This window comes from Dendrobates tinctorius, unplaced genomic scaffold (genome assembly GCF_039654945.1).
Source record: "Dendrobates tinctorius isolate UK_male_01 unplaced genomic scaffold, ASM3965494v1 ptg000093l, whole genome shotgun sequence".
NCBI classification, from domain to species: domain Eukaryota; kingdom Metazoa; phylum Chordata; class Amphibia; order Anura; family Dendrobatidae; genus Dendrobates; species Dendrobates tinctorius.
The window spans coordinates 14,783,946-14,810,975 of NW_027361761.1; positions in this window are offsets into that span (position 1 = coordinate 14,783,946).

The window sequence follows — 27,030 nt, forward strand, 5'->3', positions numbered from 1 at the left end:
CCTCAATAAGAGTTATTCTTCGCCAGCTAGTCATCCCGTGGACTGGGCCATATAAAGTACTAGATGGCCAAGAATTCCGCTACCTGGATGTAATATGCCTAGTCTAGAAACTTTCCCTCAAGCAATAAACAAAATGGGCTCTTATAATGAAATGCACATAAGCTTCATGTACAAACTGCTACTCAGCTAGTAAATATCTGAACATGCTTAGTAATTTATAGTCCTTATCAAATACAGGAATCCTATATCATAGTTTTGGTGTTTAGTACAATCAATCCCAAGACCACAAGAAAAAAAAAAGCAAAAAGCATGCCCACAAAAGACCATAATAGGTTACTTATCTGAATCCAGTCCCAATAGCATCATCCCTACGCGTTTCACCCCCTCCCAGTGTCAGGGCTCATCAGGGGACCACAATTAAGGAGTAATCCATAATGGCATGGCTGTTGAATGTGGGTGAAAAAAAGCCAGCTCAGTATCTCTTTATAGGACAAATGCAGTAATGACCCTAAAACTCCCTCTTGACTCAAATGAACTCCCACACAGAAACTCATTCAGATACCTCAGTCTCAGGGTTTCCTCCCATTTCCGGGAGCAGGTACAAAATCACCCCTACTGACAAGTGCACTGAAAGTCCCCATATAGCTAGAGTGCAGAGGCAATTTCAGACATGCGCACTAAAGGGCTTATCAAAGCCTTCAGGGCTGCAGAGTGCAAGTGCGATTAATCGTCACTGACATGCGTAGTGGCAATACCGCTGCTCATAATCTACTTAATGCTGCCAAAATAAAGTGAGATTCCTGACATGCGCACCAGAGGGACCGCTTCTCATACTGACGTGCACAGTGGTAAAACCACCGCTCATAATGTACTTAACACTGCCAGATGACAATTCCTAGCATACGCACAAGGAGGACCACTTCTCACATTGGCACAGAGCTAACATATGCACCAGAGAGACCATTTCTTCTCATTAGCACAAACCTGATATATGTCCAGGCTCACATTATAGCTAGTGTTGAGCATTCCGATACCGCAAATATCGGGTATCGGCCGATATTTGCGGTATCGGAATTCCGATACTGAGTTCCGACACTTTTTGCATATCGAATACTGGAATCGGAAGTTCCCATAATGCTATGAGCCAGTTTGATTTGATTCAGCCAATGAGGAATCCTAAGAAGTGTGGGCACATCCTGTTAGGCATGTAGGCATGTTAACTAATGGCATGGCTGTGATTGGCTGCTGAAATGATGTCATGATGCACTATAAAAGCCCCCGCCGCCATTTTGGGTTCACTCTGCTGTGAATTCAGTTAGGGACAGGACGCTGCTCTTGTGACTCTGAGGGACAGTTAGAAATATCGATTTGCTAGATTGTGCTTTACCCAGGCTAGTTTAGCAACCCCTGTGAGAAGCTTTCTTTTGCCTTGCAGCGCTGTTCACAGCTGTCTGCAAGGTCTGTGTGAGTGCAGCTCACGCTGTAGTGTGTTCTGCAGCCACCTCTGGTTGTAGGCCGCTCAGCATGCGTCACCGCCTCATACATATTTATTTTTGTTTTATTGCTGCTCATTTTTCATTAATTCTCCTATTAGTGTGCATCCATCCGTATCCATCTACATTGGTTGCAAACACTATATAGGAGTAGACAGCGGAGTCTTTCTGCAGCCTTTCAGTGCTAGTGCACAGTTCTCTGCACTGTTCACGGCTGTCTGTGAGGTCTCTGTGTGTGAGTGCAGCTCACGCTGTAGTGTGTTCTGCAGCTACCTCTGGTTGTAGTCCGCTCAGCGTGCGTCACTGCCTCATACATTGTCCTTTTTGCTGAAGTGCTGCTTATTTTTCCTGAATTTCTCCTATTAGTGTGCTTCCATCTGTATCCAGCTAGATTGGTTGCAAACACTATATAGGAGTAGATAGAGGAGCTTTTTTTCTGGCATGTGCCCTGCAGCCCCAGTCAGATTAGTATTAGCCTATTTTTTGGAGCCTCATCTATTGCATTGTAGTTTACCTTCCTGCATTGTAATAGCTCCAAAAAGTTTGTGATACTATCGCTTTCACATCTTTGGTCACATCCTTTTTGTTTTTTTGAAAAAAACACGTAAATAAAGTTCACCAAACACTCCACTTGACAGTTGTGTAGGCCACATTAGCTCATATTAAAGTGTAGTCCACACACTTTATAAAATTAGTGTTTCTTATACCTGTTAGCAGCTGTTCAGGAATAAGCACACTAAGCCCCCTCTTTGTACTTTTCTGCCTATCTTTATCAGTCTACCAAGATGAAGAAGGCAGGGAGTAAGGCACGTGGTCGTGGGCGTGGAGTTTCAGCAGGGAGAGGATGTGGGGATTCTGTGCCTGCTGCGGGCACCAGTGACTCAGCATCCCCCAGTTTTACCAGGGAACAGTCCTTTATGCGCAGATTTGTAGGACCTCACCATACCCTACTGCAGCGGGATGATCAAATTGAAGCCGTTGTCAGATGGATGGCAGCTAACACATCGACTTCAATTACTTCCACATCCTCTCAGGGCCAGAGCGCTGAAGAGCAACCATCGTCTCTTCACCACCTGACAACTTGCCCAGGCAGTCAGAGAGCCCTGGACAGGAGCCATCTCTATTTCTGTTCTCTGAATCTCTTGGCTTGGAAACAGGGGGCCAGCCAAGCAGCATTCTAGAATGTGAAGAAGAGGGAGTATGCAGTGATGCGCAACTGCTTTGTCCCTCTGAATCTGAAGAGGTGGGTGGGCCAGTGCCTATGGTCAGCACACCTCAGTATGCATCAGATGATGAGACTCAGGTGCCACTTTCTGGTGCATACTGTGCTGGCGAGACTACCCAGGAGAAGCAGGTGTTTGAAGAGGGGAGTGTAGATGATGAGGTCGTTGACCCATCATGGTGTGAGGAACGGGAAGGTGGTGGGAGCAGCTCTGAGGAAGAGATTCCCCGAATGGCCAAAACAGGAGGGAAAGGAGGGGACAGACTTGGTTGCTTTTAGCCTCCACTTCGGCACCCATTAGGAGCATTCCTCTTCCAAAAGCCAAAACGGGCGCTCCCAGGACTTGCAGTGCTTGGTCGTTTTTAGACACAGTTGCAGATGACGTTTGCTTTGTCAAATGCAAGCTGTGTAATCAGAAAGTCAAAAGAGGGAAAAGTGTCAGCAACCTGAATACCACAAATATGTGGAAACATGTGGGGACCAAGCACGTGGTGGAGTTACAAAGACACACTGAAGACGTAGGCCAACCTACAGCACCACCTACCACCTCTTCAGCTCGTGTTGTAGCCTCTTCCTCCAGCTCACACACAGCTGGTTCGGCTTCCTCACAGGATCGCCATGGAAGAACCTCTGGCACTGTTGTCCAGAGACCAAGTGACATTCCACCCACAGCACCACATTCCCTGTCGTCCTCACACTCCCAGGCCACTCTACAGCCATCGGTAGCACAGGCATGGGAGAAAAGGCAGCCATACTCGGCAAGCCATCCCCGAGCACAGGCTCTGAATGCTGGCATTGCAAAACTACTGGCAATTGAAATGCTCTCATTCAGGCTGGTGGAGACTGACACCTTCCGTAACTTCATGGCATTGGCAGTCCCACAATACACCGTGCCCAGCCGCTTTTATTTCAGCAGGCAAGCCGTCCCTGCCCTGCAAAAGCATGTGGAGGGAAAAATTAAACATGCGCTACTAAACGCCGTCAGTAGCAAGGTCCACCTTACCAACGATGCGTGGACCAGTAACCATGGACAGGGACGATACCTTTCCCTCACTGCCTATTGGGTCAATGTTGTGGAGCCAGGTACAGATCTTGAGAGTGGTGCTGTATGTGTTCTGCCAACTCCAAGGATTGCAGGAATCCAGTCTGTACACATTGACTCCTCCTCATACTCCAGTTCCTCAGAATCAGCACTGCAGAAGCCGTCACGGTCTACCTCCACATGGACCCGTGAACGCTTACCTGTTACAACCGATATGAGCACAGCCATGGCCAAACGTCAACAGGCCATACTGAAATTAATTTATTTGGGGAATCGAAGCCACACAGCGCATGAGCTCTGGAATGCCATCAAGCAGGAGAGCGACGTGTGGTTTGTGCCAGCGAATCTCCAGCCAGGCTCGGTAGTGTGTGACAATGGCCGAAATCTGGTGGCAGCTCAGGGCCTAGGCAACCTCACTCACATCCCATGTCTGGCACATGTGCTCAACTTGGTCGTGCAGAGCTTTCTGAGGGACTATCCGGATTTTGATGAACTGCTGCACAAGGTCCGCATAGAGTGCGCTCACTTGCGGCGTTCCACCATGGCAAGATCGTGCCTTGCTGCTCTGCAGCGCCGATCCCGCCTTCCGGAACATCGCATCATATGTGACCTACCCACCAGGTGGAGTTCAACGTTACATATGTTGGAGCGGTTGTGTGAGCAGTAGAGTTGAGCGAAATGGGTCGAAAAAATTCAAAAGTCGCCGACTTTTGGCAAAGTCGGGTTTCATGAAACGAAACCCGACCCTAGGATGAGGTCGGCCACGAGGTCGGCGACTTACGCGCCAAAGTCGCGTTTCAAAAGTTTGTTTTGCGCTCTTTTTCAGCCAATCAGGACCCACGGACACTGTGTGATCAACGTGATGACCTAGGCACGGGTCACCACCATCTTTCAGAAGGGCATTCAAGTGATTGGCTTGCTTTGGTGGGCGTCACAGGGGGTATAAAAGGGCGTGCACGCCGACCGCCATCTTACTTCTGCCGATCTTAGTATAGGGAGAGGTTGCTGCTGATTCTGTAGGGAGAGCGTTAGGCAGGGAAGAAGACAAAAAAACTGCTTCTGCTGCTAGCGATTTGACCTGCACAACACACAAGTCACTGTGTGTGCAGTGCAAGGGGAGGCTATATTGTGGTGTATCAGTGGTGTTGGTTGTTGGGCTGCCTCTTAAGGCTTCCTGACTCGCTGGCATTGCTGTTTACCCACTGCTCCGCAAACTTCTTTTTTAAAAGCAATCCAATCTCCCTTATCCTCTAGTGACTTTTGTCACAGCTGTGCCATCGAGCCTGTCACATAGCGCTCAGATATCAGTGGGCCTCACACAATCCACAAGTGTCCAGTGTCCAAAAGTGTGCGCAGAGATTCAAAATCTCCATTATCCTCTCGTCACTTTGGTCACAGGCAGCTGTGCCATCGAACGTGTCACAAAGCGCTCAGATATCAGTGGGCCTCACACAATCCAAAAGTGTCCAGTGTCCAAAAGTGTACGCAGAGATTCAAAATCTCCATTATCCTCTCGTCACTTTGGTCACAGGCAGCTGTGCCATCGAGCGTGTCACATAGCGCTCAGATATCAGTGGGCCTCACACAATCCACAAGTGTCCAGTGTCCAAAAGTGTACGCAGAGATTCAAAATCTCCATTATCCTCTCGTCACTTTGGTCACAGGCAGCTGTGCCATCGAGCGTGTCACATAGCGCTCAGATATCAGTGGGCCTCACACAATCCACAAGTGTCCAGTGTCCAAAAGTGTACGCAGAGATTCAAAATCTCCATTATCCTCTCGTCACTTTGGTCACAGGCAGCTGTGCCATCGAGCGTGTCACATAGCGCTCAGATATCAGTGGGCCTCACACAATCCACAAGTGTCCAGTGTCCAAAAGTGTACGCAGAGATTCAAAATCTCCATTATCCTCTCGTCACTTTGGTCACAGGCAGCTGTGCCATCGAGCGTGTCACATAGCGCTCAGTTATCAGTGGGCCTCACACAATCCACAAGTGTCCAGTGTCCAAAAGTGTACGCAGAGATTAAAAGTCTCCATTATCCTCTCGTCACTTTGGTCACAGGCAGCCGTGCCATCGAGCGTGTCACATAGCGCTCAGATATCAGTGGGCCTCACACAATCTACAAGTGCCCAGTGTCCAAAAGTGTACGCAGAGATTCAAAATCTCCATTATCCTCTCGTCACTTTGGTCATAGGCAGCTGTGCCATCGAGCGTGTCACATAGCGTTCAGATATCAGTGGGCCTCACACAATCCACAAGTGTCCAGTGTCCAAAAGTGTACGCAGAGATTCAAAATCTCCATTATCCTCTCGTCACTTTGGTCACAGGCAGCTGTGCCATCGAGCGTGTCACATAGCGCTCAGATATCAGTGGGCCTCACACAATCCACAAGTGTCCAGTGTCCAAAAGTGTACGCAGAGATTCAAAATCTCCATTATCCTCTCGTCACTTTGGTCACAGGCAGCTGTGCCATCGAGCGTGTCACATAGCGCTCAGATATCAGTGGGCCTCACACAATCCAAAAGTGTCCACTGTCCACAAGTGTGTGCAGAAATTCTAAATCTCCCCTGTCCTATAGACAACTTGTACCTTGTTTTACATTACTATATAGTTTGTTGGATTTTGTCTACATTTCTACCAAAAATGAGGAAGGCTGGTGGAAGAGGCCGTGGAATTGGGCGGGGGTTGGCAGCTGGTAATGATGGTGTTGGTGGTGGATCTGATGGTAGTGGCAAGAGCAAAATAGGACCGAATGCAGGAGGTGCTGACCCTGCGTCATCGTCTGGCTACATAAGGCCTCGAACGCTTAGTTTTCTAGGAGTTGGCAAACCGCTTTTAAAGGCAGAGCATCAGGAAAAAGTTTTGTCTTACATTGCTGACTCAGCCTCCAGCTCTATCGCCTCCTCTTCTTCAGTTGTAAAAAGTAAAAGCACTGAGTCGTCATTGGAGGCTCATGTTCATGAACCACACCTTTCCTTGTGTCCTTCACCCCAACCAAGATTGAAGGATGACGCAGGCCATACTACTGATTACTCCATGGAGCTGTTTTCACATACCATGCCTGGATTATCAAGTCAAATGGTGAATTACCCAGGCCAAGATGAATCTGACATGGAGTGCACTGATGCACAGCCGCTGATGGATGATTCTGCTGGTACATTCACTCAGAGCACTACATTGTCCTCGCAGTGTACAGAGCCAGATTTTGACCCTGATGAGACTCAGGTGCCCCTTCCCGCACACTATACCACCATACACGGTGACACAGAGAAAGGTGCACATGACATAGAAGAGGAGGTGATGGATGACCCAGTTGTTGACCCAGATTGGCATCCATTGGGGGAAGAGGGTGCTGCTTCCAATAGCTCAGATGAGGAGCATCCACAGCAGACATCGACATCGCAACAGCTGTTATCTGGCAGGCCCGGAGCACTCCAAAGACAGGTTCCAAACATCAAAAGAGTTGCTGGACAGCTTGTCCAGAGGGTCAAAAGATCACAGCGTGCTAGGCCGCAAAATGTCTGCCAAAGTAGGAAGAGTGCAGTGTGGCACTTTTTTGAACAAAATCCTCATGATCAGGCCAAGGTTATCTGTAAGAAGTGCGCAAAGACCTTTAGCCGAGGGAAAAATCTGAAAAATTTGAATACCAGTTGCATGCTTAGACATTTAACCAGCATGCACTTGCAAGCGTGGACACAACACCAAACCTCAAGTGCCACATGTGCAACTGATCACAACGAAGGTAGTCAGCAACGCTACATTGTTTCCCCCACTGTAAGCCCACCGGTTAGCACAGCAGCAAATGTTGAGGTGTCATTGCAAGGCCACAGCAGTCAGGGAATCCCACTGTTATATCAACGAAAGACTGATTCTAGGCCATCAGAAAGAACACCAACTCCATCACCATCATCAACCCTCTCTCAGTCCGCCCTGTCCACCGCTACTTCCACCATATGCAGCTCTCAAGTCCAGCTCACCCTCCCAGACACTATGAGTAGGTCAAGAAAGTACTCAGTCTCTCATCCGCGTACACTGGGTTTGAACGCCCACATTGCCAAACTAATCTCGTTTGAGATGATGCCCTTTCGGTTGGTGGAAAGCACAGCTTTCCGCGAACTCATGGCCTATGCAGTACCACGCTATGACCTACCCAGTCGCCACTTCTTCTCTCGCAAAGCCATCCCAGCCCTCCACCATCATGTGAAAGACCGCATTGTCCATGCACTCAAGCAGTCAGTGAGCGGAAAGGTGCACCTCACAACTGATGCATGGTCCAGTCGGCATGGCCAGGGCCGTTACGTGTCCATCACTGCGCACTGGGTTAATGTGGTGGATGCAGGGTCCACAGGGGACAGCGGTGGTGGGACAGTGCTGCCTAGCCCACGGTATAGGAAACAGTTGGCTGTAGGCGTTCGACCCTCCTCCTCCTCCTCCAGAAGCGAAAGCTCGTCCACAGAGCGCAGTCGTACGAGCACTCCATCTGCAGCTGCCACTGTTGCACACGATGTGTCCCCCTATCGAGCAGCTAGTGGAAAGCGTCAGCAGGCTGTGTTGCAGATGATGTGTTTGGGCGACAGACACACCGCCGAGGTGCTGGCCGAGTACTTGAAGCGACAAACTGAGTCATGGCTGGGCAGTGTACATCTTGAGGCAGGCAAGGTAGTTAGTGATAACGGCCGTAATTTTGTGGCAGCCATAGCCCTTTCAAAACTCAGCCACATACCTTGCTTGGCTCACACCTTGAACCTGGTGGTGCAGTGCTTCCTCAAAAATTATCCGGAGTTAACAGCCCTGCTCCAGAAGGTGCGAAGACTGTGCGCACACATCCGCCGGTCGCCTGTACACTCCGTTCGTATGCAGAAGCTGCAGCGATTGCTCCACCTTCCCAACCACCGCCTCATTATCGACATTGCAACAAGGTGGAACTCCACCCTGCACATGGTGGAGCGGCTGTGCGAGCAGAGGCAGGCCATAATGCATTTGTGGGAGGATACACGGCCAGGCACTTTGAGAGCAGACATGGAGTTGACAGGCGTGCAGTGGTCGAAGCTGAAAGACCTTTGTAAAGTCCTTCAGTGTTTTGAGGAATGCACACGGCTGGTAAGCGCAGACGACGCCATCCTAAGCATGAGCATCCCACTTATGCGTCTGCTCATGCAAACTTTGACGCACCTTAAGGAGCAGGCGTCTGCAGCCAATGTTGATGAGGAGGAAGAGGAGGAGGGAATCCTTGATGACATTCAGCCATTGTCTGCTCAGGGACCTCTCCTGGACGAGGTGGAGGAAGAAGAGGAGGAGGAGGAGGAGGATGATGGGGATGATAACTTAGGGGAGGAGGATGCATCTCGTGGGGCAAGTGAAAATGTTGGCATGGCAAGGTCTGGTACAGGGTTTGTGCGTGACTGGAGGGATGTGGATTTGCCAGAAAGTGCTCCTCCAACCAGCACTCGCAGTGCATCATTGACACCGGGAATATTGGCCCACATGTCAGATTATGCCTTGCGGATCCTAAAAAGGGACCCCCGCATTGCCAAAATGATGAACGATGATGACTACTGGTTGGCCAGCATCCTGGATCCACGCTATAAAGGCAAATTACAAAACATCATGCCACAGGAGAACCTTGACCTAATATTGGCTAATAAACAAGCAACTCTGGTAAATCGGTTGCTTGAGGCATTCCCAGCACACAGCAGCGGTGATGGTTCTCACACGAGCCGTACGGGCCGGGGGCAGCTTGGCAGAGGTGTTCGTGGTGCACACAGCAGAAGTGGCGTTGGAGACAGGGGTTTCATGACAATGTTGTGGACTGATTTTTCAAATACCGCTCACACAACTGTAATACTGCATCGATGGAAAGTGACAGTTGTCAACTATGGTTACAAACTACTTTTCCTCCCATATCGATGTTCTCCCACACAGGTCATTCCCCTTTGACTATTGGGCCGCTAAACTGGACACCTGGCCTGAATTGGCCCAATATGCCTTACAGGAGCTCGCTTGCCCAGCTGCAAGTGTGCTATCGGAAAGAGTCTTCAGTGCAGCTGGATCAATCCTGACAGAAAAAAGGACCCGTCTGTCAACCCAAAATGTGGATGATCTAACCTTCATTAAAATGAACCACGCATGGGTTTCCAAGGATTTTGTCCCACCTTCCCCTGATGACACATAGGGTGACAGAAAAATGGCTTGCTTTGGTCCACCTCTTCCTGGTACTTCACCTATTTCGCCTTTTGCATCAGCTGAATGTCCAACATCAACATATGCCACTTTCTAAAACTCCCTAACTGTGCTGCCTCCCCCCCCCATGGCCGGGGTAACCACCTAGCGCACGACACCGTGTGAGTGCCGTTGCCCTGGACAGGTGGGTAGGCCGACTCTTGGGCGCGGGCACTGGCACAGGGTCCCTCATAGTGCAATCAAGTGTCTCTGACGGTGGTGGTGCACACCCGCCGTCAGACACACCGCTGTACTATGAGGGGCCCAGTGCCAGTACCGACGCCCACGAGTGGGCCCCCCTTGCTTGGGCAGGGCCCCAGCATTTGCAATCTTTACCTCTCCCTGTTCCTCCGCTGTGTAATCTGGGCCGTCAAATCCATACTGTGCCTGACACCGTCTGAGCCTGCCTCCTGAGACATATATTTTGAATGTGTACGCTATCCATACATGTTATCCAGGGATACGGTACCCTTTCTAACCTTTGTGCAATCACGTGCAATCCATACTGGGCCTAACACCGTCTGAGCCTGCCTCATGCTGTATAGACATATATTTTGAATGTGTACGCTATCCATACATGTTATCCAGGGATACGGTACCCTTTCTAACCTTTGTGCAATCACGTGCAATCCATACTGGGCCTAACACCGTCTGAACCTGCCTCATGCTGTATAGACATATATTTTGAATGTGTACGCTATCCATACATGTTATCCAGGGATACGGTACCCTTTCTAACCTTTGTGCAATCACGTGCAATCCATACTGGGCCTAACACCATCTGAGCCTGCCTCATGCTGTATAGACATATATTTTGAATGTGTACGCTATCCATACATGTTATCCAGGGATACGGTACCCTTTCTAACCTTTGTGCAATCACGTGCAATCCATACTGGGCCTAACACCGTCTGAGCCTGCCTCATGCTGTATAGACATATATTTTGAATGTGTACGCTATCCATACATGTTATCCAGGGATACGGTACCCTTTCTAACCTTTGTGCAATCACGTGCAATCCATACTGGGCCTAACACCGTCTGAGCCTGCCTCATGCTGTATAGACATATATTTTGAATGTGTACGCTATCCATACATGTTATCCAGGGATACGGTACCCTTTCTAACCTTTGTGCAATCACGTGCATTCCATACTGGGCCTAACACCGTCTGAACCTGCCTCATGCTGTATAGACATATATTTTGAATGTGTACGCTATCCATACATGTTATCCAGGGATACGGTACCCTTTCTAACCTTTGTGCAATCACGTGCAATCCATACTGGGCCTAACACCGTCTGAGCCTGCCTCATGCTGTATAGACATATATTTTGAATGTGTACGCTATCCATACATGTTATCCAGGGATACGGTACCCTTTCTAACCTTTGTGCAATCACTTGCAATCCATACTGGGCCTAACACCGTCTGAGCCTGCCTCATGCTGTATAGACATATATTTTGAATGTGTACGCTATCCATACATGTTATCCGGGGATACGGTACCCTTTCTAACCTTTGTGCAATGACGTGCAATCCATACTGGGCCTAACACCGTCTGAGCCTGCCTCATGCTGTATAGACATATATTTTGAATGTGTACGCTATCCATACATGTTATCCAGGGATACAGTACCCTTTCTAACCTTTGTGCAATCACGTGCAATCCATACTGGGCCTAACACCGTCTGAGCCTGCCTCATGCTGTATAGACATACATTTTGAATGTGTACGCTATCCATACATGTTATCCGGGGATACGGTACCCTTTCTAACCTTTGTGCAATCACGTGCAATCCATACTGGGCCTAACACCGCCTGAGCTTGCCTCATGCTGTATAGACATATATTTTGAATGTGTACGCTATCCATACATGTTATCTAGGGATACGGTACCCTTTCTAACCTTTGTGCAATGACGTGCAATCCATACTGGGCCTAACACCGTCTGAGCCTGCCTCATGCTGTATAGACATATATTTTGAATGTGTACGCTATCCATACATGTTATCCAGGGATACGGTACCCTTTCTAACCTTTGTGCAATCATGTGCAATCCATACTGGGCCTAACACCGTCTGAGCCTGTCTCATGCTATATAGACATATATTTTGAATGTGTACGCTATCCATACATGTTATCCGGGGATACGGTACCCTTTCTAACCTTTGTGCAATCATGTGCAATCCATACTGGGCCTAACACCGTCTGAGCCTGCCTCATGCTGTATAGACATATATTTTGAATGTGTACGCTATCCATACATGTTATCCGGGGATACGGTACCCTTTCTAACCTTTGTGCAATCACGTGCAATCCATACTGGGCCTAACACCGTCTGAGCCTGCCTCATGCTGTATAGACATATATTTTGAATGTGTACGCTATCCATACATGTTATCCGGGGATACGGTACCCTTTCTAACCTTTGTGCAATGACGTGCAATCCATACTGGGCCTAACACCGTCTGAGCCTGCCTCATGCTGTATAGACATATATTTTGAATGTGTACGCTATCCATACATGTTATCCAGGGATACGGTACCCTTTCTAACCTTTGTGCAATGACGTGCAATCCATACTGGGCCTAACACCGTCTGAGCCTGCCTCATGCTGTATAGACATATATTTTGAATGTGTACGCTATCCATACATGTTATCCGGGGATACGGTACCCTTTCTAACCTTTGTGCAATCACGTGCAATCCATACTGGGCCTAACACCGTCTGAGCCTGCCTCATGCTGTATAGACATATATTTTGAATGTGTACGCTATCCATACATGTTATCCAGGGATACGGTACCCTTTCTAACCTTTGTGCAATGACGTGCAATCCATACTGGGCCTAACACCGTCTGAGCCTGCCTCATGCTGTATAGACATATATTTTGAATGTGTACGCTATCCATACATGTTATCCAGGTATACGGTACCCTTTCTAACCTTTGTGCAATCACGTGCAATCCATACTGGGCCTAACACCGTCTGAGCCTGCCTCATGCTGTGTAGACATATATTTTGAATGTGTACGCTATCCATACATGTTATCCAGGGATACGGTACCCTTTCTAACCTTTGTGCAATGACGTGCAATCCATACTGGGCCTAACACCGTCTGAGCCTGCCTCATGCTGTATAGACATATATTTTGAATGTGTACGCTATCCATACATGTTATCCAGGGATACGGTACCCTTTCTAACCTTTGTGCAATGACGTGCAATCCATACTGGGCGTGAGAACGGCTGTCGAGCTGTTAAGCAAGCTACAGCACCTGTCCAGACAAGTACAGGGATTCCCTAGCGAGGAGACTTATTTGATTGTTTTCAATGTTGGGACAGCAATTTTTGGGGAGCACTATACTCTGGAGAATGATAGATGGGGCCCACCATACACTGGAACATTCCAAAGGTGGACATCTGTAAAATAATGCATATCCTGCAAAATACTCAGGACTAGTTACCAGATAAAAATATAGTGGTTTATTTGGATTCTTCCATCAAAGAAAGGTTATTACAGAAAAACAGGTGAATAAAAATAAGTGAAAGAGAGATTGTCCATTAGATCATGCTCTGAGATCTCACATGGCAAGAGCAACATGTATTCTTCTTCTCTCCGGGATCTCACATGGCAAATGGCGTCTGTCTCTCAGTTCGGCTTCTTCGTAATAAAGTAACATACCAGCTGTTGAGTTATGTCATCTTGCGTCTGTGTCTCATGATGGTGAGGGAAGAAGAAGAGCGACCTCTACAGTTAGCCATGAATTATATACGTCTCCTAAAGCACGTGGTCTCTACATATATGGAGCTGTCTTTCTACCATGAGCCAAGCTTAAAAATAGCCTATGTCATGTAAGCTAAAGCATTCTACAGAACTGGGTGTAATAAGAAATATTTAACGAATTATTAATATTTAACAATTCCCCCTTTTGAGGGAGACAGACATTAATTGGAACCCTCAAATATAACAAGATCTTCTTTCTTCTTTTCTTCTTCTTTGACAAAATAATTTAATATCAATAATAATAATAATAATAATAATATCAGATTACCGTTATAAGTACTCAATGACATAATTGACGTGAATTCATTTTATGGTAAGCCGTGAACAATATTCATATAAAATATGTATAATTATACTTCCCTAAGTCTAAATTGAAGCATCTCAGGTCCAGTCATCATCATCTGATGTCATCTGGTCTTCATTTTGATGTCTTCTGTCTTCTTCTTGGTTCTTTTAAAAACACAGTTTTTCTATAGCATATAGAAATTGTGTTGTGTATCAAATCAAAGTCCATAATTTCAAATGTTAATACGAAAACAAAGTCTATGCAGCTTTAATATCTGTGCAGTGTCATCTTTAAAAACCTGGGCTTAAATTGGCTCGCCTTGGATATTCTGGAATCCTCCATCGGCACTGGTCTTTGAACAGGTGTGACGTCTTTGGTCAGCAAAGCAAGGGTTAAAATGACTCTTCCTTGCTAAACATAGCACCATAACCAGTCCTTGTCCTAATGCACAGGACATATGTCAGGGTTGTAGCTTCCTGACAATTACCTTATTGTTCACCAGCTTTCATCGAAGCTTTTCAGGTGATTGAAAACCTCTGGAACTTGATAAGAACGTGATAACACCGTTCATCTCAGCATCATAGGATCATCGTCCTCTGGTTGTCAGGTTAGACACTTTAATTGTGACTGTCGGTGGTGGATACTGCACTTGTGACTGTCAGTGGTGGATACTGCACTTGTGACTGTCAGTGGTGGATACTGCATTTGTAATTAACACAGTCTATTACTCAGTAATCACAGCTTTGTTACCTTCTGGGATTTCTGGATCGCGGCATTCTTCTTCTTGCAACTGATAAAAATCAATGAAGTTTAGAAATGTGAAAAGTCTTTATTAACATAATTTCAGTATCTTGCTTGAAGTCTTCATTCCCTATTCTATACCAAATCTGGTAATTTCCCTATCCTATAATATCACAGCGTACCATAGCAATCAGTAATATCCATATAATTATTATCAGAATTTGTACCATATATGGATTTCAATATTTGAAATAATAAACCAATAATAAGTGATAATACATTATTATCCATATTTTTCATGTGATAGAACATTTTTTTTATGTCATAGGTGTAATTACCTTTTTCAACCCATAGGTGTCACTGTGTTTTATGTAACCAGTGTTATCATCTTTATTAATAAGGAATATATTTATTATACTAATAATATGTAGGAATGTAAAGCCATGAACCAAAATAAGAATATATGAGTGAGCGAATGAATGAATAAAAGAATTGTTGCATATAACTCAGAAGTGAAACATTTTCTTAGTAATAGAACCATATAATTGCTATATTTAATGAAGCAATATTCTCAGTAGATATTACTTTACTAAATATTGGTGAAAGAATTAAAAATAATGAAAAATAAGAATGAAAAATAAGAATAAGAATAAGGCCTTTATGTTGATGCAGAGTAGTTATGTCTTCAGTAACATATACCCTTAATATTTCCATGATCTGGATTATTTCATAATTGTCATAAACTTGTGTTATCAAAATATTCAAATTATGCAACTTTGCATGTAATTCCTCTTAGTGTAAAGAAATGACTCTTTATAATACTTGTTATTATACCCAATACTTATACCATTGCACCTTATTAATATTTTTTTTCCTATTAAAATGTGTGAAGAAGAGGTATTAATCAAATGTGATTATGTAGTCAGGATAAAAAACATATTTCCCCCTTAATACCAAAAAATATTGTTTCATGAAATAATTCATTTATCAAAACCAAAATTAAAAATAATTAATGTATAAATTATGTGAATTTATACTTGCTTATACCATTATTTGTCTGAAGATGTGTAACCATCAAAATTAATTTGAATATCATAAAATTATCCTTTGGAAAAATTAATTTAAATGTAGTTTAAGATTAACACACTTGGACAGAGAAGGAAGGTCCACTATTCCCAGATGCAGCTGGTGAATACCAGGCTCTGTGCTGGTGCCTGTTTAAAAGAGCTAAAGCTGATAAGGAAAGAATAGATTCTCTTCCTAAACTATTTTCTATTTTGTTGTGCGATTGCACTTATCCACAATTAACTAAATCAAGAAATAATTACTATAGAAATACAGAAATATATGTTGTATAGATAATATTTCATTATATATCCTAATATTCTAATAATCTAACTGATCTGCATATTTCTCCTAAAGATAAAAGCTTTGGGGTTTTTTCTTTCCTCATTCAGAATCCTGAGGCCTCATACAAACGTATCACATTACTCGCTCAGCAGCTGCTCATACACTCAGTCACTGTCACTCAGACTGTGTCACATATTAACTTTAAACCAAATACCTCACATATGAAGGTGTGATGAATACACGTATTTTAACCCAAATTATCCTAATTATCAATGCATTGTAAACTATTTCAATTTAGTCTCTTAATATTTCTTTGAATATTCCCCAAATACACATGACATAAATATATGTATAGCTATACTTGACATTTAGGCCTGGAAAAAAAATTCCATTGCTTTGCAAAAGTTGAGACCCCCTTTAAAATTCTTTTCCTAAGGAACAGGGACATAGTATACTGGTATACTTGTATTATTAGAACAAGGTTCAAATTCCCCTGCTGTGATTGTCATTCAAACCATGCGGTAAAGCACACACCCAGAACATTTTAAAAAGCAATTAGTTATTTCCTTTTAAGGGTTAGATATATAAAATCATGCAATATTGCAACTTCCTGTGTAAATAAAGGCATAAATCCTTGGAAGAGAATTTTTCTCGATTAAGTCCTGCTTTGAAATGAAAATTCTAAGGAAACATAAAAAATAAGGTTAATATCATATTCATATTCTAAATATTATTACTGATGTAGATTTTAATTTTCATTAAAAAATACAGTTCTACTATTTCTACTTCTACAAACACTCTATATATACTGTATAACTATGTATATATCCACAAACCATAAAACTACAGGATTATACTCTATAACTCACTAATTGTATAACACTGTTACACAATATATATTACTTTTTTCCTAGCCAATTCCTACACCCATACTTATTTCTCTGCAAAAAATATCCTGAAAGGTTCTTGCCATTTTAAAGCTGATAGATTCTTGGAGCAGAGTATTCAGTTTACAGGCCATGATGTCACTCACCACCTGTTTCTGTCTGTTAAATTCGGCCATCTTTGTTACAGAAAGAAAATCAGAACTCATCATTTTTCTTAATTCCATTTGTGTCTTTTCGGTGTTCTTTTGCATCATTCCATATGGCTTATAACAAACATGTGATTTTCTTTTTCTTTCTTCGTAGATTTGATTTTGGGGAAATCTCATTTTAGAAGGCTTTGCTAATACAGGCTTCTGATAAGATTTTACTCTGCCTGTCTTTACAAAATTAGCACAATTTACTTTCCTCTCACGATTCTCGTGTTTTCTGGCAAAATCAAGGGATTGCGCACATTCAAACAAAGAATCTTTTTGTGACGCAATAACACGAGATGCAGGATTTAGAAACCAAAATTTGCTTACAAAACTCCTTATGAGGGACGGTGTTTTGACATTCTCACTCAGCATTTTGTACAAACGTTCATATATGGACATGAACGTAAAAATACATTCCTTCCGACCAATTCTTAATTTTTGAAGAATATCAATATCTGGATGATTTTCATTTGATGAACAAAAAATGAGAATTTTTAATCTGTCTTTATCAGTTAAATTCTCATGTGTTTCACCAGATAACTTTAAAGACAATCTCCTAGCAAAATTTACAGGGATCCACATTTTGAACAACTGATTCTTCTCCTCGTTAGATAAATCAAATTTATCAGAACAACTTTCATAAATCTCAGAGTTTCTACAAACATCTATTTTGTTGTCATAAGCAGGAATTATTTGGCATATTTTTATCAAATTCTTCCTCACGCTACTTCGGATTTGGGCCTGTGAGTCTTCTATTTTTAGTGGTACGTCTTTCCCTTGTACGTCCTCTACGTCAGTTCTGAAGTCTCCTCCTACTTCTCCATCTTGTTCCACGTCTGCAAGGTCACCTTCAATGGCCGCTACAGACACTTGATTACAGTCAATCTCCCTAACTTTACAGCCAATCTCGAGAACATCACAACAATCATTTTTGGATTTCTCTGACACAGATCTATGAAATATATCTACCATCTGTAGAATATTTTTTAATCTCTCTCTTTCTCTATTGAAAAACTTAGAATCTAACCTCTGATTCTCGAGTTCACACTCGGCATATAAACTTAACCATAAAACTTCTGAATTAGAATTGTCTACAGACTTAAATTTCAATTTACTCTGCTTAGCAAGACAATTAATGACATCCATTTTATCTTACCTTGAAATGTCTCAGCTTGTTCCCTTTGATGGACAACGCTGGGTTCCTGTCTTTACACGTCTGGCTTACATCTGGTACTTTTGGCACTTGTAGTACTTCTCAATCTATCTGGTACTTCTTACTTCTAGGTTCTATGTGATTCTTGTAAGTAGTGGAATTCCCGATAACTTGCACATATGATTTGACGTTAGCAAAGTCCAATCCCCCGTGTGGGCAAGTTGAGGGAAATCCGCAAAAAAGTACAAAAATTCAGATCTGGCTGGCTTGCCAATGTAAAATAATGCATATCCTGCAAAATACTCAGGACTAGTTACCAGATAAAAATATAGTGGTTTATTTGGATTCTTCCATCAAAGAAAGGTTATTACAGAAAAACAGGTGAATAAAAATAAGTGAAAGAGAGATTGTCCATTAGATCATGCTCTGAGATCCCACATGGCAAAAGCAACATGTATTCTTCTTCTCTCCGGGATCTCACATGGCAAATGGCGTCTGTCTCTCAGTTCGGCTTCTTCGTAATAAAGTAACATACCAGCTGTTGAGTTATGTCATCTTGCGTCTGTGTCTCATGATGGTGAGGGAAGAAGAAGAGCGACCTCTACAGTTAGCCATGAATTATATACGTCTCCTAAAGCACGTGGTCTCTACATATATGGAGCTGTCTTTCTACCATGAGCCAAGCTTAAAAATAGCCTATGTCATGTAAGCTAAAGCATTCTACAGAACTGGGTGTAATAAGAAATATTTAACGAATTATTAATATTTAACAACATCAGACACTGGAGCAGCATTTACAGGGCCCATTATACACTAGAGCATTAGAAATGGGGCCCATTATGTTTGGAGCATTATTTGGGCCCATAAGACAGTGGAGCTTCATCCATGGGGACCAACATATACTGTAGCATTATGTGGAGCTCATCATATACTGTTTCAAACATTATATGGGACCAATGATTCTGTATGGAGAAATAGATGGGCCTCGTCATGAGATGTAAAAAGTGAGGTATTTTTCATTGTACTATACCGCTATTTATCTGCCGTATCGGAGCATGATGAGTTGTGGTATGTGTTAAAGGGGAGCTCTTTCGCCCAGGGCACATGAAAACCTGCAGCCAGCCCTCCCCCCCACAACTTTAGCCAAATAACCCCCATTTTTCAGTGCGTAACTTATATTATGAAGTTAATTAAGGTTGACAAGCTTAAGTAAGAAGAATTGATGCTTTTGGCATTCAAATGGGCACTGTAGGTGTGTTTCCTGTCCTCCTCTCACTGCCGACTTTTATTCCCCATTGACTTACATTTGGTTTCGTGTTTCGGGACGACCCCGACTTTTCCCTATAATCGGACGATCTTGCTCGACCCGACTTTTGGAAAAGTCGGGTTTCACGAAACGAAACGCGACCCTAAAAAACCAAAAGTCGCTCAACTCTAGTGAGCAGCAGGCAGCAGTAATGGAGTACCAGCTGCATCAGGTGCAAATAAGTCGCACTGCGCGCCGGTCACACTTCACCACCACTGAGTGGGCCTCTATGAAGGACATCTGCCACGTTTTGCGTGCCTTCGATGATTCCACGCAGATGGCTAGTGCAGATGATGCACTAGTCAGCATGACTGTCCCCCTTATCTGCCTGCTTCAAAAAACACTGCAAGCACTAAGGGAGGAGGTTTTGGAAGAGGTGTAGGATGAGGAGTCACATATGCCATCTGCTTCTGGACAGTCTGCGCAACGTGGTTCCTCACAAAGGCCTAGGCAGGGGACACTTTGAGAGGAGGATGAGGAGGAGTCAATGGAGGAGGAAGACATCTCTCCAGAGGAGGGAGGTACACAATGCTCTAGTAGTCAGTATGTAGAGCGAGGGTGGGGTGATGCAGAGCAGGCAGAGATGATGCCTCAAGCAGGGGACAGCGTTTCTTGGCCAGTTGGGAGTCTGCAGCACATGGTTGATTTCATAATGCAGTGCCTGAGGAACGACCGCCGCATCGCCCACATTCTCAACACGGCTGATTATTGGGTGTACACCATCCTAGATCCTCGCTACCGGGACAACTTACAAAGCCTAATAACACCGTTGAACTGGGAGTGTAAAATGCGGGAGTACCAAGACACACTGGTGCATTCCATCATGTTTTCCATTCCACCCGAGAGCAGTGCTGCTAGAGCTTTACAAAGCAGCTCTGTGCGTCGAGGCAGTGGAGGAAGCTCTGCACAGAGGGAGCACAAGCAGCGCCTCAGCACAAGGCAAGACCAGTATGGCCAAAATGTGGCAAAGTTTTGTGTGCCCGCCACAAATGTCTACACTATGACAGACGGCTCCGGTCAGCAGGAGGCAACGTTTTCGTCAGATGGTGACAGACTACATGTCTTGCCCTGTCAGTGTACTCCCAGACGGCTCTTCCCCCTTCAAGTTTTGGGTCTCTAAGCTGGATACCTGGCCAGAGCTTAGCCAGGATGCATTGGAGGTGCTGGCTTGCCCTGCTGCTAGTGTATTATCGGAACGCATCTTTAGTGCCGCAGGTGGTGTACTAACAGACCGTCGCATGCGACTATCCTCCGATAGGGTTGACCGGCTTACTTTTCTGAAAATGAACAAGGCCTGTATCTCGCCTGAATTTGCCAGTTCTCTTCCAGATTAAATAATTGGTTGGCAACAGTATCCATTTCTCCTGTTGTGTTCATGTTTCTACCACCTGAACTGTAATCACTGGGCTCCAACACGACCAGTTGCTGCTCAGAAGTGCCGTCTGCACAGAGAAAAACACTAGCTCCTGTGTTAGTAGGGTTCAGTAACGTCAGCTGCTCCCCTGCTGTGTGTCCGGCAATATCTCCTGCTCCCTCCACATTCACCCCGCATCAAATATTAAACTTGCTCCAATTAGGCCTCAGCCTACTCCACGATTGATCCTGTACTCCAACACCGCCAGTTGTTGCTCGGAAGTGCCGTCTGCACAGAGAAAAACACTAGCTCCTGTGTAAGTGGGGTTCAGTAATGTCAGCTGCTCCCCTGCTGTGTGTCCAGCAATATCTCCTTCTCCCTCCACAATCACCCCGCATCAGATATTGAACTTGCTCCAATTAGGCCTCAGCCTACTCCATGATTGACCCTGAGATCCAACACCGCCAGTTACTGCTCAGAAGTGCAGTTTGCACCATTCTGCACAGAGAAAAACACTAGCTCCTGTGTTAGTGAGATTCAGTAACGCCAGCTGCTCCCCTGCTGTGTGTACGGCAATATCTCCTGCTCCCTCCACATTCAAACTACATCAGATTTTAAACTTGCTCCAAGTAGGCCTCAGCCTACACCATGATTGATCCTGGGCTCCAACACCGCCAGTTGCTGCTCGGAAGTGCCGTCTGCACAGAGAAAAACACTAGTTCCTGTGTTAGTGGGGTTTAGTAACATCAGCTGCTCCCCTGCTGTGTGTCCAGCCATATCTCCTGCTCCCTCCACATTCACCCCGCATCAGATATTAAACTTGCTCCAATTAGGCCTCAGCCTACTCCTTGATTGACCCTGGGCTCCAACACCACCAGTTGCTGCTCAGAAGTGCCGTCCGCACAGAGAAAAACACTAGCTCCTGTGTTAGTGGGGTTCAGTAACGCCAGCTGCTCCCCTTCTGTGTGTCCGGCAATGTCTCCTGCTCCCTCCACATTCAAACTACATCAGATATTAAACTTACTTCAAGTAGGCCTCAGCCTACACCATGATTGATGCTGGGCTCCAACACCGCCAGTTGTTGCTCAGAAGTGCCGTCTGTACAGAAATAAACACTAGCTCCTGTGTTATTGGGGTTCAGTAATGCCAGCTGCTCCCCTGCTGTGTGTCCGGCATTATCTCCTGCTCCCTCCAAAATCAGACTACATCAGATTTTAAACTTTCTCCAAGTAGGCCTCAGCCTACACCATGATTGATCCTGTACTCCAACACCGCCAGTTTATGCTCAGAAGTGCCGTCTGCACAGAAAAAAACAATAGCTCCTGTGTTAGTAGGGTTCAGTAACGTCAGCTGCTCCCCTGCTGTGTGTCCGGCAATATCTCCTGCTCCCTCCACATTCACCCCGCATCAAATATTAAACTTGCTCCAATTAGGCCTCAGCCTACTCCATGATTGATCCTGTACTCCAACACCGCCAGTTGTTGCTCGGAAGTGCCGTCTGCACAGAGAAAAACACTAGCTCCTGTGTAAGTGAGATTCAGTAACGCCAGCTGCTCCCCTGCTGTGTGTACGGCAATATCTCCTGCTCCCTCCACATTCAAACTACATCAGATTTTAAATTTGCTCCAAATAGGCCTCAGCCTACACCATGATTGATCCTGGGCTCCAACATCGCCAGTTGTTGCTCAGAAGTGCCATCTGCACAGAAATAAACACTAGCTCCTGTGTTAGTGGGGTTCAGTAACGCCAGCTGCTCCCCTACTGTGTGTGCAGCAATATCTCCTGCTCCCTCCAAAATCAGACTACATGAGATTTTAAACTTGCTCCAAGTAGGCCTCAGCCTACACCATGATTGATCCTGGGCTCCAACACCACCAGTTTATGCTCAGAAGTGCCGTCTGCACAGAAAAAAACAATAGCTCCTGTGTTAGTGGGGTTCAGTAATGCCAGCTGCTCCCCTGCTGTGTGTCCGGCATTATCTCCTGCTCCCTCCACATTCAAACTACATCAGATTTTAAATTTGCTCCAAATAGGCCTCAGCCTACACCATGATTGATCCTGGGCTCCAACATCGCCAGTTGTTGCTCAGAAGTGCCATCTGCACAGAAATAAACACTAGCTCCTGTGTTAGTGGGGTTCAGTAACGCCAGCTGCTCCCCTACTGTGTGTGCAGCAATATCTCCTGCTCCCTCCAAAATCAGACTACATGAGATTTTAAACTTGCTCCAAGTAGGCCTCAGCCTACACCATGATTGATCCTGGGCTCCAACACCGCCAGTTGCTGCTCAGAAGTGCCATCTACACAGAAATAAACACTAGCTCCTGTGTTAGTGGGGTTCAGTAATGCCAGCTGCTCCCCTGCTGTGTGTCCGGCAATATCTTCTTGCTCCCTCCAAAATCAGACTACATCAAATCTTAAACTTGCTCCAAGTAGGCCTCAGCCTACACCATGATTGATCCTGGGCTCCAGCACCGCCAGTTGCTGCTCAGATGTGCCATCTGCACAGTCAACATATGCTCCAGTGTTATTGGGGTTCAGTAATGTCAGCTGATCCCCAACTGTGTGTCCGGCAATTTCTCCTGCTCTGTCCACACTCACACAACTAAAGATTTTAAACTTGCTGCAATTAGGACTCTTCCTTCACTCTGTTTGTACTGTAATCCCTGGGCTCCATCACCACCAGTTGCTGCTCAGAAGTGCCATCTGCACAGTCAACATATGCTCCAGTTTTAGTGGGGTTCAGTAATGTCAGCTGATCCCCAGCTGTGTGTCCGTCATTTTCTCCTGCTCTGTCGACACTCACACAACTACAGATTTTAAACTTGCTGCAATTAGGACTCTGTCTCCACTCTGTTTGTACTGTAATCCCTGGGCTCCCACAACGCCAGTTGCTGCTCAGAAGTGTCTTTGGTACAGGTATTCCCTCCTGCCCAGCACGCCAGCTGTTTCCGGGAAGTGTCAACGTCCCTTTGTCACCAATACGTTGTCCTGTCGTGTTGCGGTCGGGTTAGCCGACTCTATGGTGCCTGCAGTTTAGGTGCTTCCAATGTGGGCTGCGGGATCTGGCAATAAAGGCTGGTTCCGTAGTGTCAATAGGACAAGCACCCCCTGTAGGACTGTGGGTTTCGGTAACTGCAGCCGGCTCGCGGCCTTGCAACTTTGTTTTTCATGGGTACTTTCTGCTACCCATCCGGGTTCCAGTACCGTCAGCTGGTTCTCAGCAGTGCCTTTGGCTTAGGTGCCTCCATCTCGGTATCCGAGTTCCAGCAACGTCTGCTGGTCCTTAGTAGTGCTTTCTAGCACAGGTACCTCCTGCTTACTAACCGGGTTCCAGTACCGTCAGCTGGTCCTGGGTAGTGCCATTGGCTCTTGTCGCTTCTGCTACCTATCCGGGTTCCAGCACCGTCAGCTGGTCCTCGGTAGTTCCATTGCATCTTGTTCCTTCTGCTGCCCCTCCGGGTTCCAGCACCGTCAGTTGGTTCTCGGCAGTGCCTTTGGCTTAGGTGCCTCCATCTCGGTATCCGAGTTCCAGCAACGTCTGCTGGTCATTGGTAGTGCTTTCAAGCACAGGTACCTCCTGCTTAGTAATCGGGTTCCAGCACCGTCAGCTGGTCCTCGGTAGTGCCATTGGCTCTTGTAGCTTCTGCTACCCATCCGGGTTTCCAGCACCGTCAGCTCGTTCTCGGCAGTGTCTTTGGCACAGGTACTCCCTCCTGCCCAGCCTGGTTCCAGCACGCCAGCTGTTTACGGGAAATGTCAACGTCACTTTGGCACCAATACGTTGTCCTGTCGTGTTGCGGTCGGGTTAGCCGACTCTATGGTGCCTGCAGTTTTGGTGCTTCCTATGTAGGCTGCGGGTTCTGGCAATAAAGGCTGGTTCCGTAGTGCCAATATGACAAGCACCCCCTGTAGGTCTGTGGGTTTTGGTAAATGCGGCCGGCTCGCGGCCTTGCAACTTTGTTTTTCATGGGTACCTTCTGCTACCCATTCAGGTTCCAGCAATGTCAGCTGGTTCTCGGCAGTGCCTTTGGCTTAGGTGCCTCCTTCTCGGTATCCGAGTTCCAGCAATGTCTGCTGGTCCTTGGCAGTGCTTTCTAGCACAGGTACCTCCTGCTTAGTAACCGGGTTCCAGCACCGTCAGCTGGTCCTCGGTAGTGCCATTGGCTCTTGTAGCTTCTGCTACCCATCCGGGTTTCCAGCACTGTCAGCTGGTTCTCGGCAGTGTCTTTGGCACGGGTACTCCCTCCTGCCCAGCCTGGTTCCAGCACGCCAGCTGTTTCCAGGAAGTGTCAACGTCACTTAGGCACCAATACGTTGTCCTGTCATGTTGCGATCGGGTTAGCCGACTCTATGGTGCCTGCAGTTTAGGTGCTTCCTATGTGGGCTGCGGGATCTGGCAATAAAGGCTGGTTCCGTAGTGCCAATAGGACAAGCACCCACTGTAGGACTGTGGGCTTCGGTAACTGCGGCCGGCTCGCGGCCTTGCAACTTTGTTTTTCATGGGTGCCTTCTGCTACCCATCCAGGTTCCAGTACCATCAGCTGGTTCTCGGCAGTGCCTTTGGCTTAGGTGCCTCCATCTCGGTATCCGAGTTCCAGCAACGTCTGCTGGTCCTTAGTAGTGCTTTCTAGCACAGGTTCCTCCTGCTTACTAAGGCTACTTTCACACATCAGGTTTTCGGCGTCAGGCGCGATCCGGCGTCGTGCCGGAACGCCGGATCCGGCAAATGTTTTGTAAAACCGGATGTGACGGATCCGGTTTTCTGCCGGATCCGTCTTTTTCCTGACAGACAAAACCGGATCCGTCTCATCCGGTTCATCCGTTTTTCTATCCGTTTTTCGACGGATTACGCCGGATCCGGTTTTTAAAATTGACCCTTGTGGCTACTGAGCATGCTCAGACCAAAAAAACCGGATCCGGCCACCGGATCCGGCTTTCGCCGGATCCGGCGCATTGCGGCGCTCATAGGCTTCCATTGTGTGAAAAAGCCAGACGCGCCGGATCCGGCGTGTCCGGCTTTTTCGCCGGAGACAAAAAACGTTACAGTAAACGTTTTTTCCAGACGCCGGATCCGGACACATTGCCGGATCCGGCGAAAACCGGATGAAACGCATGGCCATCCGGCGCGATCCGGCGCAAATGCAAGTCAATGGGGGGGAAACCGGATCCGGCATTGCATTTCGCCGGATCCGGTTTCTGTCAAAAGCGCCGGATCGCGCCTGAAGGCGAAAACCTGATGTGTGAAAGAGGCCTAACTGGGTTCCAGTACCGTCAGCTGGTCCTCGGTAGTGCCAATGGCTCATGTAGCTTCTGCTACCCATCCGGGTTCCAGCACCATCACCTGGTCCTCGGTAGTTCCATTGCCTCTTGTTCCTTCTGCTGCCCCTCCGGGTTCCAGCACTGTCAGCTGCTTCTCGGCAGTGCCTTTGGCTTAGGTGCCTCCATCTCAATATCCGAGTTCCAGCAACTTCTGCTGGTCATTGGTACTGCTTTCTAGCACAGGTACCTCCTGCCTAGTAACCAGGTTCCAGCACCATCAACTGGTCCACGGTAGTGCCGTTGGCTCTTGTAGCGTCTGCTACCCATTCGGGTTTCCAGCACCGTCAGCTGGCTCTCGGCAGTGTCTTTGTCACGGGTACTCCCTCCTGCCTAGCCTAGTTCCAGCACGCCAGCTGTTTCCGGGAAGTGTCAACGTCAGTTTCGCACCAATACGTTGTCCTGTCGTGTTGCGGTCGGGTTAGCCGACTCTATGGTGCCTGCAGTCTTGGTGCTTCCTATGTAGGCTGCGGGTTCTGGCAATAAAGGCTGGTTCCGTAGTGCCAATATGACAAGCACCCCCTGTAGGTCTGTGGGTTTTGGTAAATGCGGCCGGCTCGCGGCCTTGCAACTTTGTTTTTCATGGGTACCTTCTGCTACCCATTCGGGTTCCAGCAATGTCAGCTGGTTCTCGGCAGTGCCTTTGGCTTAGGTGCCTCCTTCTCGGTATCCGAG